The 24,773-nt window shown below is 43.3% G+C and overlaps 1 protein-coding gene across 7 annotated transcripts in view; it reads left to right on the top strand.

Moving 5' to 3' along the window:
• The first annotated feature begins 2,174 nt into the window (after window positions 1-2,174).
• The window catches only part of FYN (FYN proto-oncogene, Src family tyrosine kinase), a 138,251-nt gene continuing 115,652 nt past the window's right edge, over window positions 2,175-24,773 (top strand). For 6 of the 7 annotated variants that reach the window (XM_086876843.1, XM_086876844.1, XM_086876841.1 and 3 more), the window contains exon 1: window positions 2,183-2,295. The gene's annotated coding sequence lies outside the window, so the exon portion shown is untranslated. Of the gene's footprint in view, window positions 2,296-24,773 lie in introns of all 7 variants that reach the window. The other variant, XM_086876846.1, reaches the window with a different exon arrangement.

The raw sequence follows: 24,773 nt of genomic DNA, 5'->3' as shown, positions 1-24,773 counted from the left end.
CAGAAGCCCATAAATGTCCTGTGTCTCCAAACTGCTCTGGGCCAGCTGAAGCTCTGTTCTGAGGCATGAACTGGTGCCTGCTTCTGGCCCAATGGCTGCAGCCTGAGCTCCTCAAAGTCTGCAGGATCAGGATCCCAATCAGTGTTTCCAGAAAGGCATAATCAAACCTCTCCACTGAGCTGCAGTTTTCATCCAACAGGAGGAAAATCAAAAGTTGGTTTTTCAATTGATCTATACGTTTCTACTCTTGTGCTGATTATGCATTTTACATGGCAAAATAAATGATTTTAAAAATCAATCTGCATAGAAGGATTAGGATGGAAGCTAAAAATGAGCTACCTAGGAGCCTGAAAAACTTGTTTCTTTGTACATCCACAATCAGGTTTAAAATGAGAAGTGGCACAAGTGACACTTTATTTTGGAATTCTCCATCTTTTCCAAATTATTTCTATTAATTTGTGGAATAAACTCTGTTTGGTCCTGAAATTTAATGATCAAGAGTCATCTACACACATCCTACACAGTCATCCAGACAGGGAAGTGAAACCATTTTTTGTTCTGAACACTCAGCTGTAGACATCTTGATAAGAAACAACTTTATATTTGAACTTGTAAAACTGTAATTTCATCAGGAAATCAAATTGTCAAGATGACGTAATTCTCTTGTTAAATACCAGCAGACAAAAATGAAGTCCAGGGAGAAATGGGAGAGAAATATAAGCCTCATTCATTGAAAACTCGTGTTATAGTTCTCCCTGCTCTTTCAACATATTTAATTAAGTTTCTCTCCCTCTGCATTTGTATTTTGTGTGTGTCTCTCCTGTTCTTGTTGAAGCCTAAACTGCAATGTCTTCAGTCCTAAGGCAAAAGAGCTTTCCAAGCCTAGGAGACAAGTGACAGCGAGATGTGCCAATCTGTGAGTACGGGAGCACCCAAGGTCACAGACGGGGCGGTGCTGGGGAGAGGACCCTGAAGCGGGAGCATGTGGTGCTTTCAATGGGCGTTGGAGGTGGATGCAACACCTTGAGAAATGCTGGGAGGGTTTACGGCGTTGCCGAGAAGCTGAAGGGAACAAAGTGTTCAGGGAACTTTTCCAATGGCCTGCCTGTGGAGCAGGGTGCCCCGTGACTGGAGGACAGGGCAGCCCGCACACCTTTGACTACAGCGCAAGAAGGAAGCCCCAGCAAAGGAGATCAGCGCTGCTGTGGGGACAGCAGCTACGCCCCTGAAAGACAAACATCGTGGGGTTGACGCTCCTCCCAACACGGCTGCCGGAATACTCCGCGATTAAATGTGGAAAATGGAATAAAACCATAACTTTGGAAAACCTCCGCGTATTTCATTACCGCTGTTGCCTTGTCACCCAGTATTGCCGAACTCAAGAATTACGGATAAAAAAATCATAATAGTAAAACAAAGCCGTCGTCTTTCACAAAGACGTATAATCTGTTTAAGACTGTTCTCCCATCCATCGGGTATGTCGAGACGTTCAGCTCACTCCTCCCTCCTCCTCCCGAGGCGCCCCAGCGGCGCGCGGAGCATCGGAAACCGCTCCGGCGCTGGCAGCTGCCGGTCGCGAGCCGCGACGCGGAGCGACCACCCCTCCTCTCCTTCCTTCTCCCTCCTCTTCGCCCCCGGTTCGCTTCCTTTCCCAGCCCGGGTCCGGGTCCGCCTCCGTCGCGGCCGCGCCGGGCGCCCGGAGCGGCGGCCGCTGCCCGGGGGCGTCGGTGGGCGCTGCCCGCCCGCGGCCGCGCGCCCCGCCTCCCCCGCCGCCCGCCAATCAGAGCGGCGGCTGCTGCGGGCCGCGCCCCGCCATTGGCAGTCACCGCTGTCAGTCAGGGGCCGCCCCCGCGGAGGGGCGAGGCGGGCGGGGGGGCGCTGCCGGCTCCGGGCGGGCGAGCGGGGCCGGGCGGCGGCGGCGGCGCTGCGGTTGCGCCATCTGTCAGGAGCCCCGGTGGGAGGGAGGGAGCGCCCGAGCCGCGCTCGCCCGGGCGGAGCGGAGCGGAGGCGAGGCGGCGGCGGCAGCAGCGCGGACAGCCCGTGCGAGCTCATCCCTGCCCAGGCTGCGGCTGTGCCGCCGCACGGAGTCGCCGCCTCCGCGCCCGGCCGCGGCTCGGCGCAGCGCGTCTGCCCCGGGGAGAGGCAGCGGCGCCCGGAGCGGCGCCCCTCGCTGCGGGCGGGCGGGCGGGCGGGGGCAGCCGGCGGAGGAGCGGAGCGAGGAGGATGCGAGTGCGGCGGCGCCGCCCCGGCCCCGCGCTGCGCTGAGCCGAACCGAACCGAACCGAGCCGCCTCAGGTAACGGAGGGGCCGGAGCCCGCCCGGGGGAGCGGGGGCGGGGGGACGCACGCATGCATGCACGGATGGATGCTGCGGCGGGTCTGTTTCCTTTGTGCGCCCGAGCGGTGATGGGGTGCGGGGGCTGCCGGCGAGGGGAGGCGGCCGCGCTGCTGTGGGTCTCCCCACGCAGGCACACGCGGACCCCGTGCCCGCCTCCTCCGCCGGGGGCAGCGCGGGCAGGGCCGGGGGCAGCGCCGGTGACCGCCCCTGCGTGCCCGGGGGTCGCCCGTGTCCGTGCCCCCCGCCCCCGCGGACGCCGGCCGGGGAGAGGGGAGGGGGCGCAGCACAGGGACGTATTTGTTGTCGCCGAACTGCGAAAAAGGGGAGGGGGGGGGAAATAAATAAAAAGACCTTCTCTCCCTCTGAAATAAATCGTATAGGATTTGCGCGTCTGTGACAAAGGCCTCATTCAGGGAAGAAAGAAGGGACGCACAAAATGCCCAAGGGTGGTAGGATGTGAAAAGAGGCTTGTTTCTTGTCTCTCCCCTAGAGCCTCTCTGTTCCTTCCCAGACGAGGCCGCTGATCTGGTGCCAGTTCCTTTTCAGCTACATTTTAGATTAGGGATACCAAACGCCACACCATGGGTGCCAGCGTTTTGCTGCGTCTGCAGAGCCACAGTGTACGTGTCGCTCGACCTCCTTAATAATGCTCAGTTTGGCCTCTCCTTCCTCGGGATCTCGCCTGATTTCTGCTCTGTGTGGATTCTGCGTGTTCGTGAGCTCTGGGAGAGGGCTGGCCAGGGAAGGGGGTCACTTTGTGGAAACGAGACCGTGGTACCTTGGTCCCTTCAGCAGTGCTGGAGGAGAAGGTTTGGGCTGAGTGGAAAGCAACCCTCTGCAGTTGCTCATCAATCACTCTGATACGCTCTGATTCTTAAAACGCTAAATAACGAGTGACCAGGGCGGACTGGCCTTTTGAAATGCGTGCACAAGAAATGGGAACGCCTTTGAGACCTTGTCATTTTCCTCCTTGTATACAACCTCCTTAACTCCCACATCCTTCCTTCCACCATCCCTGCAGCTGTAACACTTTTCAGGATCTCCTTCCCACACCCCTTTTTATTTTTATTTTTTTCTTTATTATTTTCCTTTTTTTTTTTTTTCTTTTTTTTTTTCTTTTTGTCTTGATGTCTTTTTAACTAGAGTTCTGGAAGTTTGGAACAGTTGCAGGTGAAGATCTGTTTGTTTATATGCTGGTGGAGGAAGTGTTTTCTTTACGGGTTGACTCGTCTGGTCTCTCCTGAGGAGGAACACTAAGCTAAAGGGACACTGTCAACTTGAAATCCAGAGAATGTGCATGATGAATGGAGAGCTGTGTCCAATATTACACCCACCGTTGAGCTCCCTGCTGGAGATCTGTGGTTTTTATAAGCCTGTCTTCTGACTGTGTGGGTTGGTCATGCAGTGAAGGAGTAAAAACACACTTCAAACAAAGTTCTGTTGAGTGAACAAAGGAGTGCAGAAGAAAAATACCAAAGTGGGAAGGGAGGGAAGGCAACATCGCCAACTTCTCAGTTACATCCATTGTAGCCAGTGCTTGATCCAGTGGGAAACTGGAGGGGCTGTAGTTGATTTATACAGTTGCACATTTATTTAGTATCAGTAAGGTGGAAAGGTTGTTACCTTTGCCCCAGTGTTTCAGGAGTTTTCAGCACCTTGATGTGTGTGCTCAGAAAACTGGTAGCACTTGATGGATGTCAGTAGGTCAGTATCTTTTCACAATGTAAGAATAATTTTAAGAATGGTATCTCTTGTGAAAAAGACATTGGGTTCCTTCATGAACCCTTTTTACCCCAAAAAGCTATAATTTTGATGAAAGAGAGAAAGAAAGATTCCCTAGTTAATGCTTTAGAAATTTGTATTTTGTCGATAGTAGGCAGCAGATTTGTTGAAATGTTCAGCTGTTTCTTAGAGGGTGCCTGTAAGCATCCTTCTTCTCCACCTCCAACAAATTACTGCCTCATCTGCATGGCTTGTCTTTGGCAAAAGAAACAATTTTCAATATGAAGTTGTCTGATGGTAGGCCACTGTGATGTTTTGTGGTTTATGCTTCAGGCATGTTGTTTCAGAAATCCTGTGTTGCCTGCTGGTTAAGGAGACAGTGGCATAAAATACCAATTAAATATAAACTCTGAACAGCCTTCTCTGGAAATTATTTTGATGCTGAGTAAATAGATGTCCTCAGTGAGGGACAAATTACTTTGGCATATGGGCATGGCGGTCAGTGTAAGCCAGAAATGAATAAGGTGGTATAAAGAAGTTGGTTATTAATAATTTTAACAGGTGTTAAAAGTTAGGACCCAGTGATAAATTTCTAATTCCTATAAGTAAGAAAAACATTGCCGAGGAACTAGGTTTTTTTTTGACAGACTACGATAGATTCCACAATACCTTTATGTGAAATATCTAAATGGTGTACTCTGAAATTCATGAGTGGAGTCTGATATGGTGAGGGCCTCTGTGACCACAGGTCCTGTGGCTTAGCTGAACTAAGCTGAATATGCCAATCTGGGCATGGTATCATCTGCACTGATTTACAGTGTAATAAAATTGTGGCTGAGTGAAAACTGTCCAGCACATTTGTGATGATTTCACACTGTAATATGTACATGTAATATGTACAGTATCATATGTTTAATTGTGTTAAGGAAAGTTTAGAGCTGTTTACCATCCTATGCCTAGTCACTTTTATTTAACCAGCACCTTCACTTTTCTGTCCTGCTGCATTACTGTGCTTTTACTTCAGGGAGGAAAAGAGTTGGTGGCATGTGTTTTCCCCTTCGTCCTTCTCTCTGGGGTGCACATTAATATTTGATTCAAACTTGTTCTGTAAAGTTCTGCTTAATTCAGTTTGGGCACTACTTTGAATGTATAATAATGGTGTTTGCTTGTGTCATGGACAGTGCTTTGTAATTTGCTTTATGGGCAAGTCTGCTGCTGGCAGTGTGTATTGTCAAAGTGACCTTCCTTTCAGAGGGAGAAAACCAGTAACTCCTGGCCCTCTCCCACCCCTGCAGCTCCCACAGAAGTGTCTTCACAAGTCGTTTTGACCCATTACTCCAAAAACAGGACTTGAACCGACAAATCTAGTTCACCCGAGCAGTCTCATTGAAATCCAGCAATTAAGGATTCCTTTGGTGACAAAAGGCCCGACAGATCCCTATTGTGCAAGTCAGCCATTTACTTGAGGCGAAACCCAGGGAAGGGTTTGCGTGCCTCGGCGTGGAGCACCCCGAGCTGTGCTGCCTGTGGATCTCCGGGGATGTAGCTGCTCGCTGTGCACCCCAGAGCTGCCTTCCCAGGGCCAGGGAAACACTGCCAGGGCCACCCAATGCAAAGTGCCTCAGAAGGAGGTGAAACTTCAGGGCTGCGTCTGCAAACTTCAGGGCTGTGTCTGCCTGCCTGCTGGGTGCCTCACATGGTACCTCTTGGTGGCTTGAGGTTAGCTATTAGAGTTGAAAAACCCTAACCTGCTTTTGGTAAGGTAGTAATAATAATTTATATAAAAGAACAAAAAAAACCCCAAAAAAACAAAAAAAGAAACAACCCCACACCAAAAACACAAAACCAAAAATTCACCAAAAAATCCAAAAACAAAGCAAAAAATTAACTCTGCATTTCAGTAGATGATAAACGTGCAGGTGTAGAAGAACTGGGATTTCTAGCATTTGCATCCTGTCATGGGTTTCGCCCTCAGTGCCTGACTTCCAGACAGAGAAATGACAGGTGCAGATGAAATATGAAAGGTTGAAGCTGCTTGGGTTCATTGGAGGAGTGTGTGACACTCCTTCAGGAGCGAGCACGTGAGCCCCGTTAGCACTGTGCTCTAGGGCAGTCCCACTTGTTAGCTCGAGCAGGACTTTGGTTTGGGGCAGGTGATCTGTGGTCAGGTTAAACCTGTCTGTGGCAGGCGTCCTCGAGCCCTGAAACTAGAAACAGGCCTGACCTTACAGCCAAGGAGAAGTAGCCTGCTGCTGTCCTTACCACTGGCTGCAGGAAAGCAATCACATTTTGTAGAGCTTTTTTGGAACTTTAGTTCACTTGGAACGGAAACAAAATTGAACAATATCACTACTTTTACTGGGGGAGGTGAAAAATCATATTACTTCAAGTCAATCAAAACATGATGCCTCATCTTGCTTCTGACTGTTTTAAATGGTAACTTGCTGTGAAAACAAGGATCTCAACTCAAAATACTGCCACCTGTTTGGAGCAAAATAGAACCTTTGACACCTTGACATTTTACTAGAGTATAAAATCAGCAGTAGTTTTGCTGAGCTTTAAGGTGTGGATAGAACTAAATCATCTTGCTGAAAATGACTGTCGGATTTTTCCTGGCCGGATCTATTCCTTGTATACCATGAATTTGACTGCATGTTTTTCATCTGAAAGAGCTATCAAAAAAGATATCCTGGCAGTATCAACTGATCGAATTAGTTGGTCTGGGTTAAATCTTTTTTCAAGAGGGAAGAGGACAGAAAATTAATTTTAAATTTGCCACTTCTAAAATGCAGCTCCTTTTTATGTATCAAAGACATCCCAGTTTGAATGGATCTATTGATGTTGGTTGTGACCAGGTGCTGTGGGGAGAGGTTATGCCAAATTTTCCTGCCCAGCTTCTCCTGACTCAAAGAAGTCTTGCACCCCTGAAAGTTGCTACTTCCACACTATAATTTTCTAAAGTATTTGTGAGTAATAAATGCTTCTTGCTTAAGGCAGAAACCTAAATTTTTAGAGCAAGTTCATTGATGTTCATCATACTGAGATGTGGCTTAATGTGATGAACTCTACAGGGCAGCTGCAATGTGAGAATGTTTTGATGAGAATGGGGAAGGTGACCCTTCTGTGCTTATTTGTTTTACTCTATTTTGCTGGATGTTTTAGGAGGCAACAATGACTGGAGGCCTTTTCTAGCCTAGGGAAATTCTTTGTTCCATCCTGCTTTAGGTTCCCTGTGGCTACAACCAGAAAGGATGGATGTTGAGAAGCGTCTGTGAGTGATGTGTTCAGCACTTTAAAGTACAAAGGATCCCAGCCAGAGCTCCTCAGAGGAGCCAGAGACACTTTTAATAGTATCGAATCCTGTGCTGTGAGAGCAGTTAGTGTCTGCTCTCCCCAAAACAAAGGCACTATCGCCAACCAGCCCTGAACAAAAAGACTCTACCTCACATAGCTCACTTTGCTTCACAGCTTTTGGGGTGGCCTCTGGAAGATCATCTGCACATCCTCCAAGCTCCCTTGCAGTGGCTCTGGGAGCTCTGAAAGACAGATTAACATCTAAAGCTTTGGCTGTGTAAGGACGATTATAACCTGAAACTGAGACCTTACATTTCACACAAACTGAACCATCAGTAGTGAAGCTTCCAAAATTGCTTGAAAAATACTGTTTTATTCACCAAAGTGTTTTTGCTCGCAGTGGTGAATTTGGCAAGTGTTTTGAAGCTGAAAGTGATGGTAATGGCACCAGGACAATGTATGAAGAAGAGGAGATGTAGCTGAGGTGGAGGGACATTGAGCAGATGAAGGGAAAGCTGGCTGAAGCAGGCAGAGGAAGCTGCCCTTGTGTGTGTGTGTGTGTGTGATTGAGGACATTTGCTGTAACAGAAAATAAGTGTTTGGCACCACTTTAACATGAAAATAACTCTTGTTTTAGTGATTTTGGGAGGAGTAAGAAGGAAACCTCAAATGATTGGCTTGGCTTGCGTGAAATGTCTTCTCTGTTTAAAATTGTCCTTTTCCTCTTGGCTCCAGTTTTCCTCTGTTAACAGATTTGACCAAAATAGTTCTTGAGCCTTTTTGGTATAGTCCAAGTTGAAAATATTTTTGCCAGATAATCTCAATCATGGCAGGTCTAAATTTGCTATATGAAGCTATACAGAGAAGTTAAACAGGCTGTGAGAATGAAGATTAATATTAAATGCTCCTTCAGGTTTGTGCTTTTTTTTAAGGAAAAACTTTACCGTTCCATGAGAGTTCTCTAATGACTTGTCTGGTGATTCCTAGCATCCTTTTTCTTTACAATTTCTATTATTTTACTTGTTGGGGGTGGGGTTGGGTTTTTTTGTTTTGCTGGTTTTTAACAAATAAACTTTAACATTCATTTGAAGGCTTTTTATTGTATTAATAAAGACCTTTCAACCTCCCTTGTTTTTGAACAACCTGTGTGTGTGAAAGAGCACTTTGTGTAACATTGATCTTTGACTTGCAGCTGTACCACTTACAAAAAAGACAGCTCTGAAGGTTTTCCTGGCATGACTTTGGAATATCATGTATTTCCTATCTTGGCTCCTAATAACAATGTACAGATAATTGGGTTGGGTTTGTTGGGGTTTCTTTAATTTTTTTTTTTAACGAGTATGTTGGGTTTTTTTCCCCCTTTGTACCTGACCTTTAAACCACAGAATCGCCCTGGGGCTTATGGTTGAAGTTGACGTTGTTGCCCAGAATAATTGAAAAGAATTGTTGTTTGTTAGTTCAGAAGTTCTCCAAGCCTGAAGCCACCAAAGTGGACGATGAAAGTGCTGGGCCCGTAGCTTCATCCCATACCTGGTCAGTTCTTAGGACTTAGCAAAGAAAACCAGCTCAGAGCTCTGTTTGGAAGACAGTGATGATTGTGTCCTCCTGCCAGCTGCTTTCACCCCAGGGACAGAGGGGGAGAGCAGGTGTAAGCAAAACAAACTCTCACACCCTTAAAAGAAAGGATGTTTGTTTGTTCTTGGGACTGTTTTTTCTTTATGGGTACACCCCTCACTAGGCAGCTATGATGTGTTTTTTCCAAGAGAAAAGAGCATCTCTAAGACTCAGTATGAAAACCTCTGTTGTCTGAGTAGGCAATTAGACTGTTTCTTGTCCTAAGCTATATGTAAATGCTCAGTGTTTGTTCGTGATGGTGAGGTTAATGGTGGAGGGTGTTTATTATGGTGAAGTTAATGACCTCTCGCGTGTTTTTAGGACTCCCTGTGAACAGGTCCTCTTGCATGTTGTCAATGTTGCTAATAAATTTTGAATTACAGAGAGGGAGCCCATATCCAGCAATTTTTTTGTCTAAAGGCCAGCAAAAATGCCAGTTCTGTTGCCTGTCTTCCTCCCTGGGAAGTAACTGAAAACTCCTAAATTTCTTTCTGGGGTTCATCTGTGAGACAGCCAACAGATTATGAAATTTTTGGATGTTATCACTCTGTGCAGCATTTAAATTGGTGATTTCATCAAGAAACACTCTCAGTCCCATTTCCAAATTAATTGAAAATGTTTTGCTGGTTTCTCTCTCTTCAAGAAGGAATAAAACTATTTAAAACTAATCTTTGAATAGTACAGTATCTGAGGTTATTCGTAATTTTAATTTACAGTCTTTACTAAATATGCAGGCCTTTCTTTCCAAATATTAGATTCTCCAGGTATCTTTGAATGGTCAGTGATTTTTATATTCATAAGACCTCATACTTTGGACATGTGAAGAGAAATAGATGTTGGATTTTATTTTTATTTTTTAATATCTCTTCTATTTTATTCAGAAAGGCCATGGAAAGAAAGAAAAACCACCTTTAAAAGGAGGAAAAAAGTGTTTAATGAAACCTATTGTATTAGCTGTATTCACTGTTGAAAAACTTTGTAAGCCTATCAGCCTACAGCCGGGATAAGATCAGTGTGCAGGAGCTGACAAGCTGAAGAGCCAGATTTAACTCTCAGTATATAGCCGGCTTTATGCTCTCAAAAAAAACCCTACACATAGCATTTGCTTCAATTTATTTTGAACACCTCTCTAGGAGTTTCTCTTTTGTAGGAAAAGTAGTGAGCCCAAAAATTGGACTGAGAAGCGAGCTGCTAAATGTTGTGACCTTGTGGAAGGAACATCCCCTACATTTGAAGGTCGGAAGTGACCTTTTGTGCACTGGGGGAGGTAGAAGACAAGCACTGACTGTCTTTCTTGCTTAGGGCAGCATTACTGGCATGTCTAAAAACTGCAGAACTCCTTGTCCTAATGTTCAAGTGGGGCTGCCAAAAAGGAACAAATAGGGCTGCAGATAAAAGTGTACAGGGAAGACCGCGTCCCTTTTCCTCCTCCTCAGTCATGGCAGGCAGGGTGGGGACAGCATCACTGCACTGCTTGATGACTCGACATTCACAGCAATTTGCTGCTGGTCCTGTAAAAGATTTTAAGAAATTCTTTCCTTTATAGATTTATTTTTTTTAAACCACTGACCAATCAGTATGATTCAGTGATACTGAATTATCTGTATAATAATATATATTATTAATATATATATAATATATTACATTATACATATATATTATATCTCACCCTTAAGGGTGAGATAACCTTGTCTCTGCTCTTCCTTACATCTTCAGCAAATCTTAATTCAAATTCATGAGGTTATATTGTTTGGGGTTGGGGGATTTTTTTCCTTCCCCGTGCAATAGAGTTAGTTAGCTCTGCTTTATGAAGCTGAGTGTATAGATGTAGGTGTTAAATGAGTCAGCTTAATCTTAATGCTTTTGTGGTCAACTCCTCCATGATTTGTCATGTAAGTTTGTGTCTTGCAGAAGATATCTGTCATCCTTTAGAGCTAGTGTGGCGCAGCAGGACTGTTCTGAGAACAATCTGGGCCTGCATGTGGACAGCATTGCTGTGGTTTTATTTCCTTGGGTAGAGCAAGTCTGGGACCCAAGATAGGCCTGCATGGTGCTGTGCCAAGGTGGGCAGAGGAGCTGACATGTGAGGCTCAGGAGAGCCCCAGCAGCCAGAGGAGCAGTGTGCTCATGTGCCTGCACTGCTTCCAGGAGCACCCTGATGTGTCCGTGGGTGCTGTGAGTTATCTGTGTGGTGTTGGAGGGGCTGTACTTTACCTCTTGACACAAAAAGGAAGAGACAAGAGAGCAGTGACCAGAAAGAGTGGATTAATAGATGAATGTTCATTTTAATAGCATCAGACTACTCAAACTAGCTTTTTTTAAAATTGTTACTAAACTTAATAATTTTTACGATTATTGTTATTATTTTCTTTTTTTTTTTTACATTACACCCATGAAAGAAGAGTGATTATGTTCCACAGGAGCTTCATCTAGAACAGCTGCCCACAAACTTTAAGGTGACACAGCGCTATGATAAGATGCAATGATGCTGTGATAGTATGCAATGTTTATTTCCAATCTACCTTGTTTAAAGAAGGATGTGTTCAAATTGTATTGCCATAAGAGCTGGAGAGTAATTCTTGATGAGTGGGGTCTTACCAAAGTAAGCTGGTACAGAGAGCTTGTGGTTCAAGCTAAATTTTGAAGTTTTAATACATATCTGTAGATTTCTTAATGCCACCAAGCTGTTGTTGACACTCTTCCAAAAGTGAAATATCACAGAAATATTAAGAAAATGCAGGGGAAGCAACTCTGCAAGGGGAATAAAATCTGTTTGCCGATATTGTAGGTACCCCAAACTGCGATAAGAATTTCTTCCATAATCGGCAGTATCTTGCCACTGTGAGGTGTAATTTCTGAGAAAATATCTTGAAAATGGCAGTCAAACCCTGTCATGTAGATTTACTTCATGATTGTTGGTATGGGAACTTGCTAAACCTTTTTAAATTGTGGCAAGTATGTAGCTTTGAACTCTTTCACATCATACTTTAGGAAGGGGGAGGGGGACAATGGGCAGAAACTCCTAATGTTGTTTAAAGGAATGATCACCTATGGGGTTTTTACCCAATCATATTGTAAAAATTTATTTTCTGTGACTAATCTCTCTCTAGAGATAACAGGTTTCTTTCTAGTGGTACTTTTTTATTAGTTTTTCCATTAAACTACTTTTTAATAGTTCTTCTAACATCTCTGAGGTGAGCTGGAGGTTTGAAGGAGATAATCTCCCTGAACAGAATAGGGATAACTTCAAAGGCAGGGCCTCATCCAAACAGGTTTTGAGTATCTCCCAGGACAGACTGAGCAAACCCAGCTCTCGGTCTCGCCTTCATATGTCAGATGCTGCAGGAGCTTTGTGGACATCCACTGGACTCACTCCAGTATGTCAGTCTTTCTTTTCCCAGGACTCCCAAACCAGACCAAGTACTCCAGATGTGGTCTCACAAATGCTGCATAGAGAGGAATAATTACCTCTCTCCACCTGTCAGCTAATTAAATTGCTTATTTGGTGCCAGATCTTCAGTTGCTGCCAGTTATCTTAATTTCCCTCAAGCTGGAGCTGGTGGAAACTCTCCCTTACAGGGGAGTACTTGTAGGCTCTGTCACCTCAAAAAGAGCAGGAGCAGTGATGGTCCTTTGCTGGAGTTACAGGAAGGAGGTGACCAATCCAGTGTTTGTGTAGAGAAAACTGCAAAGGTTTTCAATTTCCCTCTAGTTACTTTTTTTGCACCAGTCCTTCATGCCTCATTATGCATATAACCTGAAGCAGTAAGTTCACATGTTTTGGTAAAACAGTGAAGAAAGTGCCCAGTAAACAGCCTATGCAAAGAGATGCATTGTGTGTGTATTCTGTTTTCTTGGCAATACTTTGGCTATTAGCTAAGTTACCCACTTTAATGTTTGGTAGCAATCATACATATAATATGAGGATTGAAATAAGATTTGTGCCATCCAGGTGAGCCTCATGGGGGTTGTGGGACAAAAACTTGTACTTAAAATTTTATACCCAGAAGGTGTTTTCTTCTCCACTAGATTTCTGAAGCTCTGTCACTGTGAGTGGGCTGTTATAGGTGACTGATGTACTACATGTGCTTTGCTGCAGCTTGTGTTTTTTAAGGTCTAATCTTCCTACAGTACTTGATTATTTTTTTCCAAACACACACAGAATGAAAATTTCATGATTAGTGGTTTAAGTACTGAAATTAATATTTTCCTGAAAAAACACGGAACAACTGGAGTACAAGATAAACCCCCAACCATCCACAAACCTGTGCACGTGGGACTTACCCTGCAGTTGTTGCTGCTTCTAAGAGTATGTGGCTCCCATCACCTAACTTAGAGGTCCAGCGTGGGAGATCAGCTGAAGGTGTAGATTTTATATCTGCATGTATCTGCTTTAATGTATAATGTATTAATGTTTAGTTTAGGAGATTCTGGCTCACAAGTAGCTGTGGCAAGGGAAGTGTGTGAGGTGTTGAGTGCATGCTGTGGGCTGCCTGATTGACTGGTGGTCAGTGGGACGGCTGAGCTGGGCGCTTGCTGTGCCTGGAGGACCTCCTGGGTATCTATCTCATCAAAGGAAAAGGAAACCTTAACAGCCCACTGGTGTAAAAGGAAGTGGTAGAGAGGTTTGAGTAGGGGAAGGTTGCCAAGGGAGGGGAAATGTCAGGCTGCTCTTTTTTATTTTCCTTTTTCTTTTTTATTTAACCTCTAATATTTATTTCCACCAGAGAAGTTGTTCAAAGTCTCCCTACTCTGGCTGCTGCTACCACTGTTTTCCTCCTCTGATTTTTCTTTGGGTATTTGTTCTAACTCTGTGGCACTGTGGCTGCCAGAAGCTCTTTTAGTGGTCCCTCTTTCATCTGTCTGTTCCCAAAACCCTGTTTACAGGAATCCTGTCTTCACATTTGCTTACTTCAGTCTTCTCCACTGCTCACCTTCCTTGCCTTGCCTGCAAATCCTCTCCTCTCCCAACACAAATGAGCTGTTTATCCTTGAGCTAATGGGTGTTCACAATGCTCTGATGTTGCAGAACTGCTTATATTCACGGTGATTAAAAAATAAAAAGACGGATTACTTTTTTGCCCAGCCCCAGAAAATTAGTTGTAATTTTTCACTCAGTACAGTTACCATTGTAGGTTGTTTGCAGCTCAGAGTGAGCAAGAAGCCCATCCTGGTTTGGAAGCAACCCTTGGGTTACACAGCCCGTTCAGGTTACTGAGGCATTGTTATGTAGCAGAAGGACTTTGTGCAAGAGATATTTCAAAATGGAGGCTTACTGCTAATCTGTTTGCTGTTTTGTGTGGACAAATGGAGAGTTTTGCCTGTTCACAGTAAATAATGGGCACACACACCCCCTGGCCCCTTGGGGACACAGACCTTCTGGGTGCTGGTGAACAGCTCTCACCGTGGCCGCTCAGGTGAGGTTCACCAGCTCAGGAAAGGTGCCTGCTTTTATTGATTTTCTCTTATGTAATCAGAAACTAGGGTCACTTGGTCCAGTATTTAAGCTCTCATGGGGTAGAGAGTGAGAGCTGAAAGCATTCAGAATTTTTGTTCCAGTTTTGACTTAAGTCATGTGAAGAGCTCGCAAGTTTTATGGTATTAGGTTACCACTTGAGTAAAATAGTTCCAATGGGAAGATGAGGGTGATGTGTTTCAACTCACATTTAATATTTGTGTAAATGGGCTGTGCAAGATTAAACTTAGGTTATCATCAACAAGATAGAGAAGTGACAAAAATTCATTTTCTGAATAGTGTGATGTGTATTATCTTGGTAGAAACTTTGGGACATGAGGCAACAAACAGCACTGAGTGCAGGAGACCAGCACCTGTTCCAGACAATGCCAGCACCTTTAGTCTTCTGCATTCTGACCTCGAGTAAAATTTGGATGGTGGCAAGACTGGACACCAGTGTTACCACTGTCAACTATTTAAGTACTTGAGTGGTTTTGGAGGCGAGGAGGAAGGGGTGGGAGTTTAGGGCCAGAGATACTACATGTTCATTTGGCCACTGAGGTCCAAGGTACTGTGGTGGCTGCTGATCTCAGAGGTGACTATCTTTTTCTTATGGAATAAATCTGTGTGTATGTGTCAACACCTTCTAATTAAATCTAACACATTCAAATTATGTTAGAGGTTGGCTCCACCAGTGTGACTCAGGTATTTTTAATATATGTACTTTGATTGCTCTGTCTGGAAGACTAGTTGGTAGAGCTGATTTGTGGCTGATCTATGCTGTTTTGAAATTGCTGATGCATAAACGGGTGTAGTGGAGGCTGATCCTAAAAATATTCTCAATTTTCTTATGTTAATGTTGGCAGATGTTTCTCAGCAATACACTGACTTCTTTGTATATTGTTTTTGATCTCTTGGGGAAAAAAAAAAAGAAATTAAACAAGGGAAGTCCTCTATAAAAGGAGTGGTAAGAGCTGGAGCATTGCTCAGTATGAGGCATTTGACACTATTTTCTCTTCCCTGCTTTGCAATAGTTAAAGCATTATCAGTGCTGTCCAAACAGACCATCCCACTGACTCCCTGTGCCCTCACCCCTTCCACCCGGCCAAATCTCAAACCTTCCTGAAGACACTGATGGCTGACCTTGGCTGTTCAAGCACGCTGGCTGCCTGTGTGCAATATGTCTATGAACCAAAAATGTCAGAAATGGTCCTTTCACGTTACAGATGTGAGTCAGATTTCTCTTTCTCATCTTCTTGTGACTTTATTCTCTGACAAGCGTGTGGTGGCTTACCGATTGAAAAGTGGTGCCTTGGGGCTTGACCCAGAGCACATCATGTATTGACTGCTGTTTTAAGGTGGCTCATTATTCCCTCTGGTTCTTTGGTGTAGGAATTCTCAATGCCATTTTGACAAGAATTACTTTTTGGGAACTTAAAAGAGCAATTACCACATATGCTAAAGAGGCAAAGTAAGGCATACAATGTATTAAGACAAAAGGATAGGGAGGATCTCAAGTAACTTTATCTCTGAATCATAATTTTGCAAACTACCTGCTGATGTGCTTAAATCTGAGTATGTGCCACATGCTTGGACTAAAGGTGCAGTACGTGCCATTGCCTGTATATATTGCTAACTGGTTTTTAACACTTTTTCCTTTGGGTTTTGGGGGAGTGGGAGAACATGTTGAAGAAGACATCCACCCCTTTTTGATTCAAAGGGAGAGAGACCTGGATGATGACTTATTAATTAGCAGTGGCCAAGCTCTGAAAAAAAGCAGTACAAACATTCTTGGTAGTAGTTTTACTGTGTTTTGAGGGCACTTTTTTTCCTTACCTGGTGTTCACAAGAAACTGCTAACCTAATTTTGGTATTCCTATGAGAGCTCACTTGTGGTGAGTTGCCAGAATTCCTCAAATAAATTTTAAATTCCTTGTTGGCACCTATGGTTTGTGTTCCTTTGTTTCAGTTTTTACCATCAGTTATTTCCCTTTTTTTTTTTTTAATTTATTTTGCCTGTGTACAAATTAGCATTCTTTAAGAGAGATATTTATCAATCAAAGTAAGATTAATATGAAGTAGAAGAAATTCTTTGGGTTTACATAATGAATGTTTGAAGTTTTGTGCCACTTTTGTGGCTCTCTGAATCTGTACCTTCAGTCTCCTGTCCCTCTAGTGTGAGGGACCATACAGTACAGTTTTAGGGTGGCAGGACTTCTCTCACCTTTTTAGGGAGACATGGAGCAAAAGGGAAGGCTCAACGATACAACTAACTAAGAAGTAAAGGGGAGAACAGGAGGCTGCATTGGTAAGAAACAGAGCTTTGTTGGCCCAGTGATTACAACTTTATATTTAAATTCAGTGACCCTTATTTCTAGGAAGTTCAAACTGGAGCTGCTTGATACCTGCAGTAACAAATTTTTTTTCCATCTTTTCAATGTGGAATCTTTATTAGTAGACTTATTTATCAGGCTTTTATAGAGCAAAAGTAACCCAAGCCACTTGAACTCACAATGCTCAATAGAGGACTTGAGAGCCTGACAGCCAGTTTGCCTTCCAGGCATACCCAGCAATCTCCCAGACTTGCTCTACCAGCCAGGCATGGCATTTTAGTGACATGACCTGGCTGCATCTGCGTCTCAGTAATGTTCCTCCTCAAGTTTGTTGGAAAAATGGTTGCTTGGTGTGTAACCAGAAATAATGCCTTACTATATTTAAATTCACATGGGTAGCAGCCGGAATGTGTAATTTTCCATCTCTTCTTACTAGGAGTAGGGATTTTCAATCTACCAAAAAAGATGTTTCATTTGTGTCCCTTTCATTCTCCAGAAGTTCAGGACTTGTCTGCTTGATCTCTTTAAAGTCTTGCTGGTTTGATTTCAGTAACAGTTATGGAAACTACTTGGTATAAGAAAATTTTGGGGATGAATTGAGCAGAAAGGGGAGCAGACAAAACTTTTCATTCTGTTTGCAGGCTGAGGTTTCTATGTCTGTGCTTTAGTCTAGAAGTTTTGGCTAGGGCCAGCCCTTTCCTCTGGGAGTATCATGCTCTGACATTTCATATTTGTTCTGCATTTTTAACAGCAATAAAAGTACCAGCCAACATGCTGCTTTTTTTCTTTACTTCTTCTGCTTTTACTGGAATTGAGATAAATTCATCCCCTAGAGAAAAATAAAGGAGGGAGGGGAGAGGAAGAAATATATTGCTGCAATGTTGGGTGCTGAGAAATTTGGTGTTTCTTGAGACTTCCTGTTAAGCACTGGAGGGTTTGTCAGTTCTGTTAACCATCTCTTACTCTTTTTGTGAGTAAGCATCCTGCATTAGTTCTCACTGAGTAGAACTGGACAAATTGTGCCACCTTGGCTTAAACTGATACTGTCTTTTATTGAACTGGTACAGCGAAAAGGATTTATCTGCACATGTGTGAGCTCTAATAGATTTTATTCAAGGTTGGACAGAGTTTTTGGGGTTTCTTTTGCTGGGTTTGGTTTGGCTTTTTATGTGTTATTGGTCTGGGGCTTGCCCTTCTGCGGGATGCTGCTACCTTGGGCTGGGGTGTTGGCCTTGCTCTTGGTGAAAAGGGTAAAGGGGGGTGTAGGTGTCTGTCCATCTGTCCACACTGCTGTCAGCAGAATACCTGGGCTGGCAGGTTAGTGCAAAGACAGCCTACAGGTGTTGGCTGGCTGAGCTGCAGACACTTGGTGTGGATCCCTACCATGGAGTCAATGACACCCTGAACCTCCAAAAGGTTTAACAGGCTACTCACATCCAGTAGAATGCCTTCTTTTTTTCCTAGTAATCTTATTCTCAATTGCTATGCAGATGTGTCTAGAAGAAAAACATAATGCACATAATAATTTGTTTTTATGATCTTCTATGTGTTACATATTTGAGGGGTCTGCTGATAGATGTGCAGAGCAGATAATTTCCCAGATACTTCAGAGAGTTAGAAGTTTGCAGTTGCAATAGTTCTGCTGTCTTTTGAAAGGGACTTTCTGTGGTCCTCATAGAGGAGCATTTGGAGTGTTTGGAGATGTGTGGCTCCTAGGGTATTGCCAGTACTTCTATACTAATAACCTACTACTTCTCTAAGGGAAGTTGGTTTTCTTAAGTACAGAAGAATAGCCTTGAGTTGCCTGCTCAGTTGCAAATAATTGCCCAGAGCTTTCCAGCTGCTGTTAGAGCTTGTACATCAGCAGTGTTCAGTAATGGGTGCTAAGTGGGAGGAGTGCCCACCCATAATCTCTGCCAAGTATCTCTCACTGCTTTCTGCAGTGTCTGTATCCAGAACTGACATAACATGTATGTATTTACATCAGCATTGACTCAGGCTGCGTCTTAAACCACAAAGCACACAGGCATGTTGAAATAAGGGCGGGCAGATGCCAGCTGAGGTTTTGTGAGTCTTGCTTTTCTGAGAACAGCTTCTAAGAGTGACACAAAACTGTGCATGGTAGAAATTTAGGATATGCAGGGGTCTTGAATCATTCCAGTCCTAATAGCACAAGTTAGGATACAGTGAATGCGGGTCCCTGCTGATTTCCAAGGAGTTCAAGTGAACAGCATCTCCAGCTGCTCTCTCCACTCCTTGGCTATTGGGGAGTTTTTAATATCTAGCTGTCATCAGTATTTGCACAAAGCATCTCTGTTATCTTCAGCGTACTTGGAGAAACAGTGGACCAAAAGGGAACAGGTCCTGGAAGCTTGTCTGTTTCTGCCTGCGTTTCTTGTGCAGGTAAAATGCTCTGTCACTTTGAAAAAGCCTTCTTCATCTTTCAGGGCTGCTTATGTGCTTATTTCCCATTCTGTCTCCTTTTTAATCATCTTGACCAATTCCTCTAGCCTCTCTGCATCTGTTTTCCAGCAGAGAAAAGACTTTCAAGCAAGCTGAGCAAGAAGTCATGGATTACAGGGTCTGCTTTGTCTAATCTGGAGGTCATTGAACTGAAGATTCGAGGGCTTGGGCTCTTCTTTTTGGAGATAGTAACAACCCATGAAATCTGTTGATAACTGAAGTGGTGTGTACCCCTTGTCCTTCTCCTTGATTGTGGTTAACCCAGCAGTAAAAACAGCATGCAGTTTCCCATTTCTCCCTGAGCTTAAAAAGGAGAGACTGTGCATCAGCCTGCTGATTAATCACACGCACTCATGTGATGAGAACTTCTCAGGGGATGGGAAACATTTGCTTTTAACAATCTCAAAATAGTCTCATTTCAAAGAACGTTTCCTTGATTTTTTTTCCCCCCCACCTGATGTCAAGGATGCTTAAGTGCTTGCAGTATCAGTGTTTGTGTGTTACAGTTTGGGTTTTAGTTGCCTGATGTGATCCTGGGCTTTTCAGCTGAGAGATTCCTGTTTACTTTAGCACCCTGTGGAGCAGACCTAGGCAGTAGCAGGGGAGATTGTCTCCTGCTGAATCGCAGCGTCACCTGTTGCGGGAGCTGGGAGGTGCTGCGTGAATGAGGGGGGGAAGTTTTGTAGGAAGGAAAGGGCAAGAGCCTGCTAGGCATCTGGGAAGGAGGCTCCACTTAAGCACACTTTGTTAAGAGAAGTGACTTACTTTGCTGTGTAGCAAACTAATAAACTCTGGGATGACTGGAGAAGTGTCAAGTTAGTGCAACTACAGAGGAAGTCAATGGACTCATTGCCGTGGATGTACTGAATAATCAGGCTTTGGTTCTTTCAAACTGGGCACCTAAATAAAGAACTTCAGAGTTTATCTTGTCTTTGTCATCAAGTACCAATAATACTCCTGGTGTCTTAGGATACTATAAAAAAATGCATGCTTTGTGAGGGAGAACTCATGTGCTGAGCAGTGCAGGGACCCATAAGTGAGCTGGTTGTGTTTCTGGAGCAAGCTGAGAAGATCATTCTGTAAAACGACAGTGAATGTCAAAAGGAAAAAAAAAAAAAATTAAACATCCACATTGAATAAGCACCAGCCATTTTGGGCACTGAAGGAGAGACTCTGCTCTTCTGGGAAGCTTTGCCGTGTGACCATGTAATTAAGAGCTTCATCACAGTGAAGTCATGGGCAAGCTGGGGGAGGGCAGGCAAGTGAGAGCGGCAGTAACAGCTCTGGGAAGTCTGGGGTTTGGGTGCATAACTTCATATGTAGCCTTAATATTTTTATTATGCAATAATAACCTCAATAATTTAATTAACCTTAATATTTTAATGTGCAGACATGTGTAATTGGCCTTTTCACACGAATCTGCAGTGAGGTGGGGAAAGCGAAAGCTGAGGCGTGAGGCTGTCTGTTGTTCAGGTATGAAGCAGCATGCTCAATAACCAGAGAGGTCTCACTAGGAACTCGTGTTGCAAGTCAGCACATGTGAACCACACTCATTCGCTGTTGCCTGCAGTGCTTGTGGCAAAGATGACAAACCAGCCTTTGTGCGGGCGAGAAAGCAGCAGGACACAGTGCAGAATGGAAATCTGGTGCTGTTGGGACAGGAGGCGTTCCCAGGCTCCTCACCTCTCCTTTCCTATGGGTGGGAGGGTGTTGTACACCTGTGTGGGGAATGGTCTGAGCCACAGGCTGGACTTCTGAGCACCCCAGAGGGTTAGGGACAGCATGGTTTCCACTACAAGGAAGCACCCTGGAAGAGCTTACAAATGGGAATTCCATTTTTTCTAATTACCTGGCTCTAGTTTGGGGTGACCAGAGTGGTTTTGTTTCTTGTTGGGTTTGCTTGGGTTTTTTGTTTGCTTATGTTTTTTAACACTAACAGGAGTTCAGTCTGTACCATGTTAAGAGCTTTTCAGTCAAAAAATGTGAAGCAGCTCTCTAATGCATATGTATGAAATCTTACTGTCCTTTACAGGTAATACAAAGCAGAGTCAGAACATAAACAATCGATCCCGTGTCTGTCAGCACTGTTACTCTGTTTTATTTTAAACCTAATTATACTTGAAAGGTGTAGGGGAAATTGAGAACTTGACTTTTGGCACTTATCAACACAATCTTAATTAACCATCAGCACCTCTTTTCATGCATTTCTACAAAGAGCTCAATCCTATAATCTCACTTCCCTCATCTCATTTGGCGGTTAATACTCCCAGGTTAATTTCTCTTAACTTTGTTATATAGTTCATCTTCTGTTTAAAAATAAGAGGTAAAAAACTTCTGAAAGCTGTTTGGGCTCCTTGCATGTCAAAAGGACAAACTCATCAAGCTGTCCTTTTCTGACTCTCAGCAAGGGACTTCAAGAACATATCTAAGTCTCTCTGCTGTGGCAGTGGGGTAATAGGATATTGTGAAATGTACTTGTGCTGGTGAGTGAGATTATAGGATGAACAGAAGACATTCAAGGATGAAACTACACTCAGGTTTTACTTGCTAAATGAGGTGTTTGTAAATGAGCCCTTTGTTAAATGTGAACTGAAATTTTTTGTTGTTTTTCCTGACAGAGTGGAAGTAGAAGGCATTAAAACAGTCATTGAACAGCTGGCATGTGTCAATCAGAAAAAAATAGAATAGAATCAAAAGGTTATGTTCTTTGTGTTTTTCAAAAATTTCTAATTTTCAGTGTTATAATGACTTCTAGTGTTATAATGACTTTTACCTTGAACATGACAGGTTTGACTAACTGTCAGAGATATTGAAAGTTGTTGGGGTTTTCTGCTTCTTTTTTTTTTCTTTTTTTCTTATATTTTTGGTTTGGGGTTTTTTTTTTCTTTTTTTGTTGTTTGTTTTGTTACTGCTGCCTTGGTTTTTAGAAGGAGAAGGGAGAGGATTGTTAGAGGAGGTCAGGGGTGGGGAGATATTTTTTGGCAATTGACTTTTATTTGAAGTAAAGATATTTTTAAAGCCACAAAATATCATTTGAGTACTATAATCCCTGGTGTGCTTGTATAAGCTGTTTATGAATTATAATAAAAAAGAAAATCCTGAAAAGCCCGTGATCAGTAGTATTTGGACACTTGATGAAACACTTTAAGGAGTCTAAAGAAAAGATAAAACTGCAATTACTTCCTGTGCCACTGACATTATTTTATGAGTAAAAGCTGGTTCAGTGCCCACACTGCATGTCCCTGACACAATGTTGATGACATTTTGAGAGAAGTGGGTAAACATTTATACTGTGCTCTGAGAAAAGGTTACCTGAAAGCCTTTTGATGGAACTTGGATTTGCAATTTCAGTTTTGTTTCTTTAAACACAAAAATAAACCCCAAACCAGCCCCAGGTCAGTTGTGTCAGTGTGATGTTTTCTTCCCTGGGCTTAATGGAGCCAATCAGAAGATATGTGTGTGTATATATATATATATATTTCTATCTCAGGTGTTGTATCATTGCTTCTAGACTTAAATGTATGAATATTTATTTAAGACTATGTTCATATTGTTCAACATGCTAATAGTATGAGACTTTGCAAAATGTGATGGTGCTTGTGGTTGTAACTTTAAGAAGAATCCATTTGTGTTTTAATGACACAACTTGCCAGAGTGTACACTTACTGAATTGAAAGGGACACATATCCTGTGACTGGTTTCCTGTGAAACCCAGAGGGCAGAAGTCTTTTCCACTGTCATTTTGTCTGTTGGTGTAAAATAGAGATTATCTGCTGTCTGCCATTTCCTCTTCTCCCTCCATCTCTATTTCTTTCTGGGGAGAGGGGGAAATAAATTTTCTGTCTTGTGCAGATGTTAGCACTGCAGGGAGCCTGTCTCTCTCCAGCTTCAGGAAGCATTTCCCAAATGGACTGTATGGCCCTTTGTCTTTTATTTCTTTTTGTTCGATTTTATTTAAGATCGTTAGTGTTTTGTGCTGACAATTTTTACTACACGCCAGTAGTATGTGTTTGTGGAGGACTAATCTTGTTGTGATTCATTTTCAAGGCACTTGTGTTAAAATAGCATATGAAGAAAAAAATATCCAATAAAAAAATTCTGAAGTACAACTCTAGTGCATTTGCCTCAGAGTCTGGGTAAAGGTGCTTTTCAGCAAGTTTACAGTAGTACATACTGTACTGCTGTGTGACCAAAGCATCTTTGTCACAAAAACACAGTGAAAAAATGCTAGATGTCCATGGTATTGAGAGTTTCACTTCTTTGAGAACTGGAATTTTCTACCATCTATTTATTAAGACTGCTTTCATTCCACCTGTGGAGTGGGATGGAACCAGTCTTCAATCTTCTTGTGTCTCAGGACAATGAAAATCTTGCTTGCAAAACTCCCCTAAAGCCTGAGAGAAGGAAGCACCGTGTCTATATGATTTTTCAAACACTTTTAAGGATCAGAAAGATTTTTTAAAAGGGATTTTAACTTATCTTTAAATGTTTTTTCCTTGCTCTCTCCCCCACTCATCCAGTGGTCTGCAATACCAATGTACTGTTTCCACTCCCATACAGAGCTGCAGCCTAGTCTAGTTGAAGAGGTCAGGGAATGAAACAGAATGAAAACCACACTGACTTACTTTGTGTTCAGGAAAAATGTGGTGTCAGTGGAACATCAGGAGAGACACTGCTTGGGCTGTTTAGTCTTTGAGGAAAAAGTAGTATCTGTCTACAGAGTGAGGGATCTTTGTGCCAGTCACAAGTCCTGAAATAACCAGTACTTGGAAGTTCTAGTTCCACTTCGTTCTTCTGGTGCTTGCTTGCAATCATATTGCATTTCACTGGTATCTCTTCTGATCTTTAGAGCTCATGGAAAGCTCAAGTAGTAAATGGAAACCTTAATGCTTGTTAATAAAGTGGAAAATAAAAGGATTGTGAACCCTCTTGTGAATCTGCTGAAGTCAGGAAATCAGTACTGAGAAAGAAGGTGCTGTTTCTTGCAAAGAAACCCAAACAAACAAACAAAAACGTTCAAGTGGATTGGTATTATAGCCTTTGCAGGGAGCAAAGAGATGAAGATCCTTGGACAAAAACTTACTAGAAATCATGTGTTTGCTATATTTGCAATATTTCCTTTTCTGTGCTGCTTTCCTCCCCTCCTCAGTGGAGGCTGTTTATTTATATGGAAATAAAATCTGTTTCTGTACTTGAGGTGGACCAATGTTGTCTGCCAGAGCAGAGCTGCAGCCAGCCCTCTTTGAAGGAAACAACTCTAGTGGAATGCTTCTATTGCAAGGTAAAGGAGAAACAGCAGCAGGGTCCAGGTGGGACTGGCTTTTTTGTTTGGGTTTCTTTTTGATGCTCCCGTGTGTGTTAGAGGGAGCTGCTGGGGGCAGAGGTGCCCAGAAGAGCTCTGAGGTAGAGCATGCAGGCAGCAGATCGCAAACAAGCCTGGGACTTTGAGCGGGCATCTGTCGGAACGTGGGTGAGGTGAGAAAGAGAATTTGGGTGGGGTTTTGTTGGTTTTTGGGGTTTTTTTAATAAAGGTTGAGGAAAGGTTCAAGGGTGGA

Source organism: Cyanistes caeruleus, chromosome 2 (assembly GCF_971803275.1).
Source record: "Cyanistes caeruleus chromosome 2, bCyaCae1.hap1.1, whole genome shotgun sequence".
Classification (NCBI taxonomy): domain Eukaryota; kingdom Metazoa; phylum Chordata; class Aves; order Passeriformes; family Paridae; genus Cyanistes; species Cyanistes caeruleus.
The sequence above is the reverse complement of the archived record's forward strand: the minus strand, read 5'-3'. Positions and strand labels throughout refer to the sequence as shown.